Source organism: Scyliorhinus torazame, chromosome 21 (assembly GCF_047496885.1).
Source record: "Scyliorhinus torazame isolate Kashiwa2021f chromosome 21, sScyTor2.1, whole genome shotgun sequence".
NCBI classification, from domain to species: Eukaryota; Metazoa; Chordata; class Chondrichthyes; order Carcharhiniformes; family Scyliorhinidae; genus Scyliorhinus; species Scyliorhinus torazame.
Window position 1 is genome coordinate 14,153,019 of NC_092727.1, and position 15,854 is coordinate 14,168,872.

Consider the following 15,854-nt stretch of genomic DNA (forward strand, 5'->3'; position numbering starts at 1 on the left):
AGTGCAGCACTCCCTCAGTACTGACCCTCTGACAGTGCAGCACTCTCAGTACTGACCCTCTGACAGTGCAGCACACCCTCAGTAATGAACCCTCTAACAGTGCAGCACTCCCTCAGTACTGACCCTCTGACAGTGCAGCACTCCTGAGCACTGGCCCTCTGCCAGTGCAGCACTCCCTCAGTACTGACCCTCTGACAGTGCGGCGCTCCCTCATTACTGCCCCTCTGACAGTGCCGCACTCCCTCAGTACTGACCCTCTGACAGTGCAGCACTCCCTCAGCACTGACCCTCTGACAGTGCAGCACTCCCTCAGTACTGACCCTCCAACAGTGCAGCACTCCCTCAGTACTGACCCTCTGACAGTGCAGCACTCCCTCAGCACTGACCCTCTGACAGTGCAGCACTCCCTCATTACTGACCCTCTGACAGTGCAGCACTCCCTCAGCACTGACCCTCTGACAGTGCAGCACTCCCTCAGTACTGACCCTCTGACAGTGCAGCACTCCTTATTACTGACCGTCTGTCAGTGCAGCATTCCTCAGCACTGGCCCTCTGACAGTGTAGCACTCCCTCTTTACTGACCCTCTGACAGTGGGGCACTCCCAGTACTGATCCTCTGACAGTGCAGCGCTTCCTCAGCACTGGCCCGCTGACAGTGCAGCACTCCTTCAGTACTGACGCTCTGTCAGTGCAGCACTCTCAGTACTGACCCTCTGACAGTGCAGCACTCCCTCAGTACTGACCCTCTGACAGTGCAGCACTCCCTCAGTACTGACCCTCTGACAGTGGGGCACTCCCAGTACTGATCCTCTGACAGTGCAGCGCTTCCTCAGCACTGGCCCGCTGACAGTGCAGCACTCCCTCAGTACTGACCTTCTGACAATGCAGGCATCTCAGAACTGACCCTCTGACAGTGCAGCGCTCACTCAGTACTGACCCTCTGACAGTGCGGCACTCCCTCAGTACCGACCCTCTGTCAGTGCAGCACTCCCTCAGCACTCACCCTCTGACAGTGCAGCACTCCCTCAGTACTGACCCTCTGACAGTGCGGCATTCCCACAGTACTGACCCTCTGACATTGCACCGCTCCTTCAGTACTGACCCTCCGACAGTGCAGCACTAACTCAGTACTGACCCTCTGACAGTGCAACGCTCCCTCAGTACTGACCCTCCGACAGTGCAGCACTCACTCAGCCCTGCCCCTCTGACACTGCAGCACTCTCAGTCCTGGCCCTCTGACACTGCAGGACTCTTCCAGTACTGCATAGCAATGCCAGCTTGAATATTTGTGCTCAAAACCCGCCCACAACTAAACCGTTGCTACACTTAATCCCATTCTAACCTCTACAACTGTGATATCCATGCTCATCAAATTCTGGCCCCTTGAACCACCCCAGTAGTAATCACTCTACCATTGAGTTCAATAATTTTAGAGAATAACTTCTGGCCCAAAATGTTTTATGTTTTTCTGGTTTCGTTTTTTCTCTTGTTCTTTAATTCTTTTATTTTGTGTTCGGCAGGCTGCACCCCTGCCACTCACACTCCCTCTAGACACACATTTCTGTTTCTTTGCTCGTCCCGTTATCACTTCCTTGGGCCCCCCACCATGGAACTTCTTGTCATTGAATCTGTCCTGCCCTCCACTCCATCACAAACATTCCCCTTTGCTCTTCTCCCCAATGTGCTGCCTTTCATTTATTCAAAACCTATTAAATTTCTATCTTTTCCCAGTCCTGGTGAGAGGTCACAGACACACAATTATCATCATAGAATTTACAGTGCAGAAGGAGGCCATTCGGCCCATCGAGTCTGCACTGGCTCTTGGAAAGAGCACCCTACCCAAGGTCAACACCGCCACCCTATCTCCATAACCCAGTAACCCCACCCAACACTAAGGGCAATTTTGGACACTAAGGGCAATTTATCATGGCCAATCCACCTAACCTGCACATCTTTGGACTGTGGGAGGAAACCGGAGCACCCGGAGGAAACCCACGCACACACGGGGAGGACGTGCAGACTCCGCACAGCCAGTGACCCAAGCTGGAATCGAACCTGGGACCCTGGAGCTGTGAAGCAATTGTGCTATCCACAAGGCTACCGTGCTGCCCAATGTTAACTCCCTTCTTCTCTCCAGAGGTGCTGCCTGACCTTCTGGGTTTTTCCGGGTTTTTCCAGCATTATCAGACCTTTATCTCATGTGGCTTGGTGCCAAGTTTTGTTTTTCTCCTGTGAAGTTCCCTGGGATAATCTATTCGCTGGGATAGTTTAGGGCAGCACGGTAGCATAGTGGTTAGCACAATTGCTTCACAGCGCCAGGGTCCCAGGTTCGATTCCCTGCTGGGTCACTGTCTGTGTGGAGTCTGCACGTTCTCCCCGTGTGTGCGTGGGTTTCCTCCGGGTGCTCCGGTTCCCTCCCACAGTCCAAAGATGTGCAGGTTAGGTGGGCTCGCCATGCTAAACTGCCCTTAGTGTCCAAAATTGCCCTTAGTTTTGGGTGGGGTTACTGGGTTATGGGGATAGGGTGGAGATGTTGACCTTGGGTGGGGTGCTCTTTCCAAGAGCCGGTGCAGACTCGATGGGCCGAATGGCCTCCTTCTGCACTGTAAATTCTCTGATTCTGTTACAGTAAAGGTGCTGTATAAATGCAAGTTGTTGTTCTTGTTGTGAAAGCATAAATGTGTCAAATGTCAATACATAGAAACCAGGACCAGGAGGAGGCCACTCGGCCCCTCGAGCCTGTTCCGCCAATCAATACGATCATTAGCTGATCTGATTGCAACCTCAATCCCGCAATCCTGCCTACCCCCGATAATCTCTCACCCCTTTGTTAATCAAAAATCTATCCAGCTCTGCCTTAAAGACATTCAAAGATTCTCATTCCACTGCCTTCTGAGGAAGAGAGTTCCAAAGAGTCACAACACTCTGAGAGAAGAGGTTTTTCCTCATCTTGGTCTTGAATGGGCGGCCCCTTATTTTTGCACTTGTGACCCCTAATTCTGGATTTCGCTCATTATTATTCAAACTCATTACTGAAGCTTGATCTGCTGCACAAATTATTGAGGGTTTTCACTTCTATTGAAGTACATGGGCGTGAGGAAAACACTGTTAGCAGCTGAAATTAATATCAGGAGGAATTCTATTCATTCCTCATCCTTTGCCTGGTCATGACTAAAACCTCAAGATATCAATCAGAAGCATGGATGAGTCAAATCAACTGGAAATTCTCAGTCAGAACCAATAGAAACAAACCAAATACTGACACTAACAGCTCCGTTGGATGCTCAGTAAGAAAATTCACCATCCACTCTAATTTATAGGGCAGAATCTTGCTGGCAATGGGCCTGGGAGTGGGAAGGGCATGCACATCACTGGGGAGGTGGTGTATTGGAAGAACATTGCCTTCCCGCCTTCACTAAAATTAAGTCCTGGACATGATTTCTGTGGAGTTGAGTATAGCTAAAGGATTCTTTCCTCTAAGAAAGATAAGGGTACGAGGTGACTGAAGGCCATTGAAATGTTGAAGGAGTTTGACAGGGTAGATACAGAGAAGATATTTCCACTTGTAGTCAAAGACTTGGGGCCATAAATATAGGACAAATCCAATGGGTCGGTTTCTCATCAGCTTTCCCCCCTCAAAGGGGAAAGCAGCCTGTGGGCATCTGGGACTGTGGCGACTTCAGCTTCCCTGGTGGCCCAGTGGTTAGCATTCGGCACTCTCACCGCCGCGGCCCAGGGTTCGATTTTCGGTCAGGGGGTGACAATTTTCGGGGGTCTGTTATGCTCAGTGGGCTAGACAGCTGGTTCGTGGTGCAGAGCGAGGCCGGCAGCGCGGGTTCAATTCCCGTACCGGCTGAGGTAATTCACGAAGGCCCCACCTTCTCAACCTTGCCCCTCGCCTGAGGTCGGGTGACCACCAGTCACCTCTCCCCCCCTCAAAGGGGAAAGTAGCCTATGGGCATCTGGGATTGTGATGACTTTGCAAAGCACTGCCTTTCAGTTCTAAAAGTAAATATAACATCCGACTGGATCCTTCAACAAACTTATGAAAAGATGATGACCTTAAATATGTTTTCCCGGGCAGCACGGTGGCGCAGTGGGTTAGCCCTGTTGCCTCAAGGTGCCGAGGTCCCAGGTTCGATCCCGGCTCTGAGTCACTATCCGTGTGGAGTTTGCACATTCTCCCCGTGTTTGCGTGGGTTTCACCCCCACAACCCAAAGATGTGCAGGGTGGGTGGATTGGCCACGCTAAATTGCCCTCTTAATTGGAAAAAATGAATTGGGTACTCTAAATTTTAAAAAAAGCTTTTCCCTGCTGGTGAGTTAGGAAGCAGCAGGTGTGCTTTGCAGCAGGGGCTGGGCAGTCAGCTCTTTGAACTTATCTTGCCATTAAACTGTACCAAGATTGCACTTTGCAAACTTCGAAAATGAACTTAACTTTGTCCTGTTTCTACCAAGTTAACTAGCGATCAAAAAGAGATTCCCAAATTATTTTTGCTCAGCCCACCTAAGATGATTCACATGCCATGTGTGGCTCCCTCCTCTTATTTGCATGGAAAAAAGGGTATTTATTTTCTTGGCTTGTCACATTGCCCAAACCAGATAGCAATATAAATAGTCACATAAGATAACAAAATGGAACATGAAAGAACATGATGACTCACCCCTGACTTTGTGAATAGGATATGTGGCACATAATTTTTAAGAATTCCTTTACAGGACTTGGGTGTCACTGGCTGAGCCAGGATTGATTGCCTACCTGTAACCGCCCTTCAGAAGGTGATGGTGAACAGCTTGTTGCAGTCCATGTAGTGTAGGTACACCCACAGTGCAGTTAGAGAAGGATTTTGGCCCAGCAACAGTGAAGGAACGACGACATAGTTCCAAGACAGGACAGTTTATGCTTGGAGGGAAACGTGCAGGTCGTGATGTTCCCATGAATCTGCTGTCCTTGTCCTCCTAGGTGGTAGAGGTCACAGGTTTAGAAGGTGCTGTCGAAGGACGCTTGGTGAGTTGCTGCAGTGCATCTTGTAGATGATACACACACGGCTGCCACAGTGAATTGGTGGTGAAGGAAGTTTATGTTGAAGGTAGAGGATGGTGTGCCATGGATGGTGTTGAGCTTCTTGAGTATGGTTGGGGCTGCACTCATCCAGGCCAATGGAGAGTATTCCACCGCACTCCTGACTTGCGCCTTATAGATGGTGGACAGGCTTTGAGGAGTCAGGAGGTGAGTTAGTCGCTGCAGAATTCCCAGCCTCTGACCTGCTCTTGTAGCCACAGTACTTACCTGCTGTGATGTTTCTTCTTTCCCCAGGTCAGCTGCAATGCCAAATATTGGATGTCCTCATTCCGAAAACAACATTAGAATAAAGGGTTGCCCCAGAGTAATAGAGGGATCAGGTAGAGGGATCAGGGCAATTTCTGGGAACTGGAATGGTACATACCAAAATATCAAATAACTTTATCAGTTGTGCAGTGGAGACTTGGGATTACCCTAGCTCCAAAGTCATCTGGAAAAGAAGATCTAAAATGCTGGGTCAATATGGGTGAGTCCTGGCATCACCAATTAACTGTAAATGGGAGGAATGAAGCAGAACCATAGAATTCACTTGGTAGAGTGAAATCAGATGCCTATTTACATTTGTATTGAGAATTATCCATGCGGCTGCTTCGATTGCCTCACTGGGGGATATACACGAGTTATTTGTGGTTAAAGAACACGTTCATTTATTATGGATTTTGGGTGACATCCAGTTGAGTATTTCCCCATGGATTTAAAGGTACGGGCAATTCACCTGAAGCTTTGAGAACGAGGTGATGATTACCTTACACTCCAAAGTAACAACATAGGATCTATCCCGAGGCGGTTTGACTACAATAAAAAATTTCAGGCGTAGGATTTATTTTTAATCTGCGAGCATTAGACAACAATAAATGTGTGGTCACATTGCACAAACATAATCTCAACAGGGGTGGAAAAGCTGAGCAATTTTATAAACAAAAAATAAATTGTTGATGCTGTTCGATTTTCCAGCGTGTGTTAAAGGAATACTCTAGAATAGCGGAGCACAATGTCATTATATACAAAAAGGGAGAAAGACACGCGGCAGGAAACTGCAAGACAGTTCGCTTAACATTTGTCAGAGGAAAACATTTAGAAGGTATTATTAAAGATGTTACAGCAGGTCACTTAGCAGGTTACAGCAGGTCATTCAAGATAACCAGGCAGAATCAACATAGTTTTGCGAGGGAAATCATGTTTCATCAATTTATTGGAGTTCTTTGAAAGGGTCACATGCATTGTGGATAAAGGGGAACCTGGGGATGTCCTGTGCTTTGATTTCCAGAAGCCGTTTGATAAGATGCCACATCAAAGGTTACTGCATAAAATAAAAGTTCATGGTGCAGGGATAGAAGATAGACTGGTTAACAGGAAACCGGGGTCGGCAGAAGTGAGTCTTTTTCTGGTTGGCAGGGTGTGACAAGTGGTGCGCCACAGGAGTCGGTGCTGGGCCTCAGCTTTTACAATTTATACAAATGAATTAGATGAAGGAACCAAAGGTATGGTTGCCAAATTTTCTGATGACACAAAGATAGGTAGAAAATTAAGTTGTGATGAGGACATAAGTGTTATGTTTTTGTACAGAGACAATTACTGAGTCGGCGTACTAAAGAACATCTAGTTCAAGACTAGTCAAATTTATTATTGTGTAAAGAATTGTGGGTAGGAAACTAATGATAACAAACTGGAACTAATACAAACACAACTAATTACGGCAAATTCTCCTTCAGACTCCCCCTAGGTTACAGTGTCACGTGCTATTACTTGCCTGACACCTACTGGTTGGAGGCTAAACATATTTACTTTTTAAAAAACAAATTTAGAACACCCAATTATGTCTTTCCAATTAAGGGGCAATTTAGCGTGGCCAATCCACTTAACCTGCACATCTTTGGGTTGTGGGGTGAAACCCATGCAGACAGGGTGAGAATGTGCAAACTCCACATGGACAGTGGTGGACCCGGGTCCTCGGCGCCATAAGGCAGCAGTGCTAACCACTGCACCACCGTGCCGCCCACTAAATATATTTACACATACACTTGCTTATGCACATCACTACAATAAGGAGGTTACAAAGGTACAGAGATACGTTAAGTGAGTGGGCAAAGATCTGGCAAATGGAGTATATTGTGGGCAAATCATGAATTGTCTATTTTGGCAGGAAGAATAAAAAAGAAGCTTATTAACTAAATGGTGAGAGAATGCACAGCTCTGGGATGCAGAGAGATCTGGATATCCTAGTGCGCAAATCACAAGAGATTAGCATGCATGTACAGCAAGTAACTAGGGAAGCCAATAGAATGTTATCGTTTATTGCCAGGGGAATTAAATACAAAAGTAGGGAGGTTATGGTTCAGCTGTTGAAGTAAAACCCTCACCACTATTCTTAGAATTCCCCCTACACCAAAAACGGTCAATAAGATATTCTAAATGGTGAACAGGGATTCTCACTCCCTGACTCCTATGCAGACTTAGGCGGGTGCTATTCGGGTCAAACTAGTGTTTCAAGTTATTCCCCGGTATGACCCATATCTTCATAGAAGATTCTGTTTACTTACCACTCAGTAGCTTCACTCACGGGTCCGGCTTTTCTAAGTAGAGTAAAGTAAACTTTCGAATAACCACTCTTTCAGGTTATCAATTTAAATTAGTTTTATTTTCAAATTAAAAGATAAAATCACTGTCTTTACAGAAAAGTAAAAAGATCTTTCCTTTGGATCCTCCTGGTCAGTTGTTAGACCTTCAGGTCTGCCTTGACAATCTTTCTTCTTTAACTTTTGGTCTTCCTCAGATGGATTCACTGTGATGCTCGGTTCTTGAATGTGCTTCCCATGTACCGAGGGCAGCTGTGAGGGCTGGCTTGCTGGCTGCTGAATTATTAGGGTTTATATAGCCCTTTGCGCAGCCATAGTTTCTACATGACCTTTATTGAAATGTAACTGTTCCTTGCCAATGCAAGCTCCCAATCGTTGAACTATCTTATTCTGCCTGACAGGTAATACATTTGTTTGGCAGGAATTAAATGTGTTTGTTGCTTCGTTAGCAACTTTTCTGATATCTGTCTCTAGTGGTGTTTTTTTCAGTCTCAATACTGGATATGAACTCGTGTTCATTGAAGCAGTTCGCCTCTGCACTTTGACAGGTCAGCTGGTGTCAACGGCAGGTCGCCCCCTGTATTTCTAACCTTATCTGGTTTGGACCTATACCCTCTGACCTGGTTACTTGCTAAAAGGTTTTTAACGTCAAAAATGTGTAAATTATGGTATAAACGTACCACCTCATGTGTTTCTTTAGCTGGAAAGCAGGTGCCTCATATTTAACTGGCGTCTGCAGGATTTCACGCCTAACATTTATCCCCCAATTTAAACCTGTTCCTTTTTTTTAATTGTTCAGTAAAATAATGTACTTCTAAGGAAGTGTGAAATACTGTTCCCTTTTATATAACTTAAGAATTTAAACTGATCGAATGTCTTTTTAACTTGAAAAACAGGATGAGTTGTTCCTAGCTGTGTTCTTTAATGCCTGTGAAGCTATCTGTATTTGAAATGAAAATCGCTTATTGTCACGAGTAGGCTTCAATGAAGTTACTGTGAAAAGCCCCTAGTCACCACATTCCGGCGCCTGTTCGGGGAGGCTGTTACGGGAATTGAACCGTGCTGCTGACCTGCCTTTCAAAGCCAGCGATTTAGCCCAGTGTGCTAAACCAGCCCCATTTCAAACAAGCTGCTGCTATTAACCCTTTGTGGGACCTTCCCCTTTCATTTAAAATCTCAGGCTTTTCCAGGCTTACTTTCATGGTTCAAATGACATATTTTCCCATTTTTTCATTACACTGCCCAGGGCGTCGGTGACACCGCAGGTTGGATTTTTTTCAACCACGCCCGCTGCAAGATTGCCACGAACGGGGTGGGGACCACGTAAAGGCCCTTTGACCTCGGGCGGGAATTTCTGGTCGGGCGGACAAGGCCGAAAGACCCCGCCCCACATCTGAATAACTATGTGAAGTGTGAATTCCCTTTTTTGAAGAAGGATGGAAATGCACTGGAAGCAATTCAGAGAACGTTTACTAGACAAATACCTGGGATGGTTGGGTCATCTTAAGAGGAAAGGTTGGACGGGCTAGGCTTGTAGCCTCTGGAGTTTAGAAGACTAAGAGGTGACTTGATTGAAACATATAGAATTCTGAGAGGTTTTGACAGAGTGGATGTGGAGAGGATGTTTCCTCTTGTTGGACCATCCAGAATTAGGGGTCACTGTTTAAAGGGGAGGCAGAGATGAGGAGAATTATTTTCTCCCAGAGAGTCACAAGTCTCTGGAACTCGCTTCCACAAAAGGCAATGGAAGCAGAGTCTTTGAATATTTTTAAAGCAGATGTAGATAGGTTCTTGATTAGAAAGGGGGTGAAAAGTGACGGGGGGTAGGCAGGAATGTGGGGTTGAGGTTACAATCAGAGCAGACAAGGTCTTATTGATTGGCGGAGCAGGTTCGAGAAGTCCACTCCTGTTCCTAATTCCTATCTCCATTTTACCCTCTTTTGCTTTCAACCAAAAAGCAAAACAGTTTGTACAGACCTTTGTAAACAACAAGTTTTCCTTCTTTTAAGAAACACTCTGTCCCAATTCAGTACCAAGACCTGTTGAATGATTGAATGGGACACGGAGGGCCGGATCTCACCATCTATTTTCCAAGTGTCAGGCTCCGACTGAAAGCTGGTGTGTAGCTCTCCAGTTGCACAGACCAGTTTTCTCTTGAGGTCTTAGAACTTCTTCAAATTAAAAAAAATGGAGTGGGCGTGGTCAACGCCTTAACCCTGGCAGGACGGGCTTGCTCGAGCCAACACGCGGCTCCACAAAGATCGAGGCGACATCTTTCGAGGGCGCCGTGATCAGCACTGAAGTTTTATACGCCACCTCCTCCCCCCTCCCCCGCCCCGCCGAGGACAATTATTGGGGCCCACCACCGCAAAAGTATCACTGGCATTCCCCCCGCTCCGTGGTCACTGAACACTATGCCTGCAAGCTCTGCCCCCCCGCCCCCACTGCTGCTCTCTCTGCCCCTCCCCCACCATTACACATAAATTGACCCCTCCCCCCATAGAGCTACCACAAGGACCCACACCTGCCACTTCCCCATGGCACAGGTTGGCACTGCCAGGGTGGCACTTTCAGGCAGGCACCGTCTTGACGGTGCCAACCTCAATGCCAACATAGCAATGCCAACCTGTGCCAGCGGACAATGCCAGGAAGATCTATTCGTGCCCCCTCCCCCCCACACACACACACCCCGGGCAATACTTATCTTTGCGCTCCAGAAGGAGCCCTGCGACTGAATCCATATTTAAATAGCCGATGCAACGTATGAATATTTAACGAGCGGGGACCATGTGGTGGGAAGGCCTGTTAAGATATTAAAAATTTTATGTCAATCCATTTAAATGAATCTCATGACATCGCCAGCGAGGAGCGGGTGGGGGAAATCTCGATTCTGCCCAGATTTTCTGCCTGCGTCGGTATTCTGTCCGAGGGCGATCATGGTCTGAAAATTGCCCCCATTGACTGAGATCAAGGATTTCTTTTTAACCTATTCTGCCTATCCACAATTGAGCCCGGCTCTCTTCAATGTCGGTGTGCCACTCAAATTGATCTCTTTCTAACCAAGCCTCCTTGTGTGCCACTTCTCCAGAGGACACGACACGTGCCAAGGTGATGACAGACAACAGCGCGCAGCAGTCGCCGCGCAGCCTCCACCTCCGCTATGGATGTTGGGGAAGAATCAGGACACAGCGATAGGGTCAGGAACATTAGAAATATTTAGGAGCACAACGGTGGGACGGGTGTTCACAACATGTGCATAATGTACATTAATGTAAATACTATTGCATTTTACAATTCTTGTGTAAGCCTCTTTTTTATCATGAGCTATGTCGCTGTCAATCTGGTGTGATACCTTGGTCCTCAACCCCACTTATCACAGATGTGACTATCATCAGCCTCTTGTCTATATGGTGTGTTTCCATATCACCACAGTGTGAGGCCCTTTCCCAGATCATTCCGATATCATAGACATAGACATAGAATTTACAGTGCAGAAGGAGGCCATTCGGCCCATCGAGTCTGCACCGGCTCTTGGAAAGAGCACCCTACCGAAGGTCCAAACCTCCACCCTATCCCCATAACCCAGTAACCCCACCTAATCCCCATAACCAAGTAACCCCACCCTACGGGCAATTTTGCACACTGTGGGCAATTTAGCATGGCCAATCCACCTAACCCGCACATCTTTGGACTGTGGGAGGAAACCGGAGAAGCCGGAGGAAACCCACGCACACACGGGGAGAACCGTGCAAACTCCGCACAGACAGTGACCCAAGCCGGAATCGAACCTGGGACCCTGGAGCTGTGAAGCAATTGTGCTAACCACCATGCTACCGTGCTGCCCCGTGGGGATATCAGTGATGCCTCGACCTTAATGTTAACTGTGATTGTGGAATGAACCTCGTTCACATGCATTACAGGATCCCGTCGTGTTTATTCTTGGCTGTGTAAGATTGAGGCAGAAGTGTTAGAACAAAGAACAAAGAAAAGTACAGCACAGGAACAGGCTCTTCGGCCCTCCAAGCCTGCGCCGACCATGCTGCCTGTCTAAACTAAAATCTTCTACACTTCCGGGGTCCGTATACCTCTATTCCCATCCTATTCATGCATTTGTCAAGATGCCCCTTAAACGTCACTATCGTTCTCCTATCTCGTCAGCACTCTGGAAAGGTGAAGGTGTAGAGTACAAGGAGAGGTGTGTTCACAGGTGGAGAAGGGCCAGATATTGTGTAATTCATTACGCACTCTGTCTCTCGGCAGGGTTTTCACTCTATGAGCCCACACTCAGAGCTTGTGCGCACTGCTGTCAGCCAACCACCTTTCCAACTCTCAGAGTGTGCAGCTGCTAAAGCTCACCAATAGGTGGGAGCACCTTGCCACCTCAAGATGATGGAACATTATTGTCCTGGCTCTCAAACACCTTTCAACATCTCTCACCTTGTGGTTGTGTGAACTGCTGTTGCTAACTTTTGGTTGGTTCAATTGGCTCAGTTTTATAACCTTTGATCTCAAGTCGCCAGGTATCTTTATGATACCGCCACGAGGTTCAAGTTCAAGTAATGATCAATAACTCAATACACCGATTAGTAAGATTCAAATCAAAGCACATTTATGAAACACAGTAATCGCTACTCATACACAAATTCTACTTCTAAGCTACTTCTACAACTAACAGGCCTATACTTAGCTTCGGACTGGCCCACCAGGTCAGGGGAACAAATGGCCTTTCGTTCGGGTTCTGAGTCTGTGGGATTCGAAGTTGGTACGGATTGGTAGCTAGGAGCGCCTATCTCGTAGCGAGCGTTGACTTAAGACTTACTGGATATCGGCGGCAGCTGCACCGGTCACTGTCAAGGGTTGGTTCGCGTTGCTGAGTGACCTGGTCAAGACGAACGATTTGAACTTGGGGGCTTAACTTTATAGTCCCCAGGGGCTTCCCGCCTTTCGGGGCGGACCCTGTACCTGGTTCCAAGTGATTGGACTTCGTTCCAATTGCTTGGTTCGATTTCTCCAATACTGGAGCGGTTCCCTGATCGATGGGCGGTCTTGAGGTGTCCGTTAACCTCTTTTGTGTTGGCTCCTGCTGGCACCGAGGAGTCTGGCTTAGCTTTGTTTGTCCCAAATGTTGCGATTGTTCCCGGGGATCGCTCATCAGTATGTATGGGTTTGAACAACAGATGCTAGTTGTCATGCTCACCGTGACTAAGACTAGATATATATTCCAGGTTTATTAACTGAATTTTAATCCCACCAGCTGCCATGGTGATTAGCTTTGGCCTCCTAGTTTACCAGTCCAGTGACATTACTTTCAGGCAAATTAAATAACTAATTCAAATGAATGAAATAACCTGAGGGGCAAATTAAAGCCTCTTAATGGGACAATGCCTTAAACAAAAACGAATCACAAACGAAACTTGAAACACCAAACCAAAATGTGATTAAGAGGGTTGATAAGGCACCCCAGCCCCCACCGTGCTCACTGGACAAGGAAGGCTTTAACGGAAGTGGAAACAACACTGCGAAAAAATGTTTTTTTTAAGTAACTGAACAGGGAGTGCAGTCTAAAACAACAAGTATGATCCACGGACTGCGCAAGGCCGCAAAAAAGGCAGGCTTTTTGGGAGTCTATGAACCGATGCATCCTACGATCGGATGGGACTGCCGCATGCAACACCCCCTACCCCAGGTCCCCAGTGTTAAAGGAGAGGACACCTCTGCAGTGGCACCTCCACTGGGGGACCTCCTCTGGCAGATGGCAACAAGGCAGCACCAAGGCTTGCCTGGGCGGCAGGCGAGGGCAAGGAGTGAAGGATGTGCGGCAGCAGCCCATACAGAAAATCCCTCCAAGCAGTGCGAAAGGGCACGGAGAACATTTTCATGAGGTGGCTCGGGCTGTGGGGCGCGGGCTCCTGAGAGAGGGAGGGGTTCAGGGCTTGGGACCAATGGGTGTGCTCAGGCGGTAGCTCACCGCGCACCAGCACATCCTTGAGTCCTCGTGTGCCATCGGAGCATAACATGGATAGAGGATTGGTTAATTAATAGAAAGCAAAGAGTGGGGATTAATGGGTGTTTCTCTGGTTGGCAATCAGTAGCTAGTGGTGTCCCTCAGGGATCAATGTTGGGCCCACAATTGTTCACAATTTACACAGATGATTTGGAGTTGGGGACCAAGGGCAATGTGTCCAAGTTTGCAGACGACACTAAGATGTGTGGTAAAGCAAAAAGTGCAGAGGATACTGAAAGCCTGCAGAGGGATTTGGATAGGCTAAGTGAATGGGCTAGGGTCTGGCAGGTGGAATACAATTGTTGACAAATGTGACGTTATCCATTTTGGTAGGAATAACAGCAAAAGGGATTATTATTTAAATGATAAAATATTAAAACATGCTGCTGCGCAGAGAGACCTGGGTGTGCTAGTGCAGGAGTCGCAAAAGGTTGGTTTACAGGTGCAACAGATGATTAAGAAGGCGAATGGAATTCATTGCTAGAGGGATGGAGTTTATGACGAGGGAGATTATGCTGCAACTGTATAAGGTGTTAGTGAGGCCACACCTGGAGTATTGTGTTCAGTTTTGGTCTCCTTACCTGAGAAAGGACGTACTGGCACTGGAGGGTGTGCAGAGGAGATTCATGAGGTTAATCCTTGAGCTGAAGGGGTTGGATTACGAGGAGAGGTTGAGTAGACTGGGACTGTACTCGTTAGAATTTAGAAGGATACGGGGGGATCTTAGAAACATATAAAATTATGAAGGGAATAGATAGGATAGATGCGGGCAGGTTTTTTCCACTGGCGGGTGAAAGCAGAACAAGGGCTCATAGCCTCAAAATGAGGGGAAGTAGATTTAGGACTGAGTTTAGGAGGAACTTCTTCACCCAAAGGGTTGTGAATCTATGGAATTCCTTGCCCAGTGAAGTAGTTGAGGCTCCTTCATTAAATGTTTTAAAGCTAAAGATAGATAGTTTTTTGAAGAATAAAGGGATTAAGGGTTATGGCATTCGGGCCGGAAAGTGGAGCTGAGCCCACAAAAGATTAGCCATGATCTCATCGAATGGTGGAGCAGGCTCGAGGGGCCAGATGGCCTACTCCTGCTCCTAGTTCTTATGTTCTTTTTATGACCGCTTTGAAGTCACGGATGGCTTTGGCCGCGAGCTGTACACCCACCGCCGTATGATGCGTTAATTCATGGGGTGGCATCCAGCCCACAGCTCTGCCACCCAGTGTATCCCCGATCCTGTTTGCCCCAGCAGCCTCAGCCCGTCCCTCCGCCGGAAGCGGTATTGGTGGAGGTGTGGATTCCTCAGCAGCCGCTCCCTGATGACGGCCATTCTCCAGACAGGTGGTGATCTGCGACGCGAGGCGACCAAGTTCCAGGCTTCGAGTAGGTCCCAGTAAAAGACGGGCAATGCCTTCAAGTAGTTAACAAAAACCCTACCCCAGTGACATTACCACAACACCACCATCCACCTCCAACCCCGCCCCCCCCTCCCCCCCTCCCCCCCGCACCCCCCCTACCCACCCCCACCCCCCGCCAAATGAGGCATGTCGGACTCCATCCTTTATTCAACAACATTCTGGATCAAACTGAATAATCCTCCTTCTTCCAGTTCCCAAGCAGCTGACTGGTTCTGCCCTATGCCAGCCGGAAACCATCCTCGACCTGTGCTACCTTTACCTGCCCAGTCCAACAATGACCCTTTCCCCAGAAGCAGAATTGGCAGCACCAGCCCCAAGCTAAGTCCTGGTGCCAGCAGGAATCCACAGCTCAAAGAGCTTTGGCAAATGCAGATGCCAGATTTTTTTAAATTGGCTCTTGATTAATGGTTGTTATTAGTTTCTCTGTTCAGCACCAGACAGTCTGGGAACGGTAAATCCCTAATAACAGCAATTATTTGTGTTTGTGGTTTTACATTCTTCCTCTCATTGCTCTATCTTGTGTGGCATATAATAGGTAAATTCAAGGCAATTGATGTGACTACTGAATTCTATTATGTGTTTCTTTTGCCATTCAATTTTCAAATAACCACTTGTACGTAGAAAGCAAACTGTAGGTTGTTTCTCCAAGAAACAGCTGTACAGGACCTTGAATTGTAATACGCAGAACCTGGGCAAAATTGCGAGCACGCGTGAGGCTGAAAAATGGCACAAAGTCGACCATCCCCTCCCCAATGTGGCCCCCTTATTGCACATGGAAAGG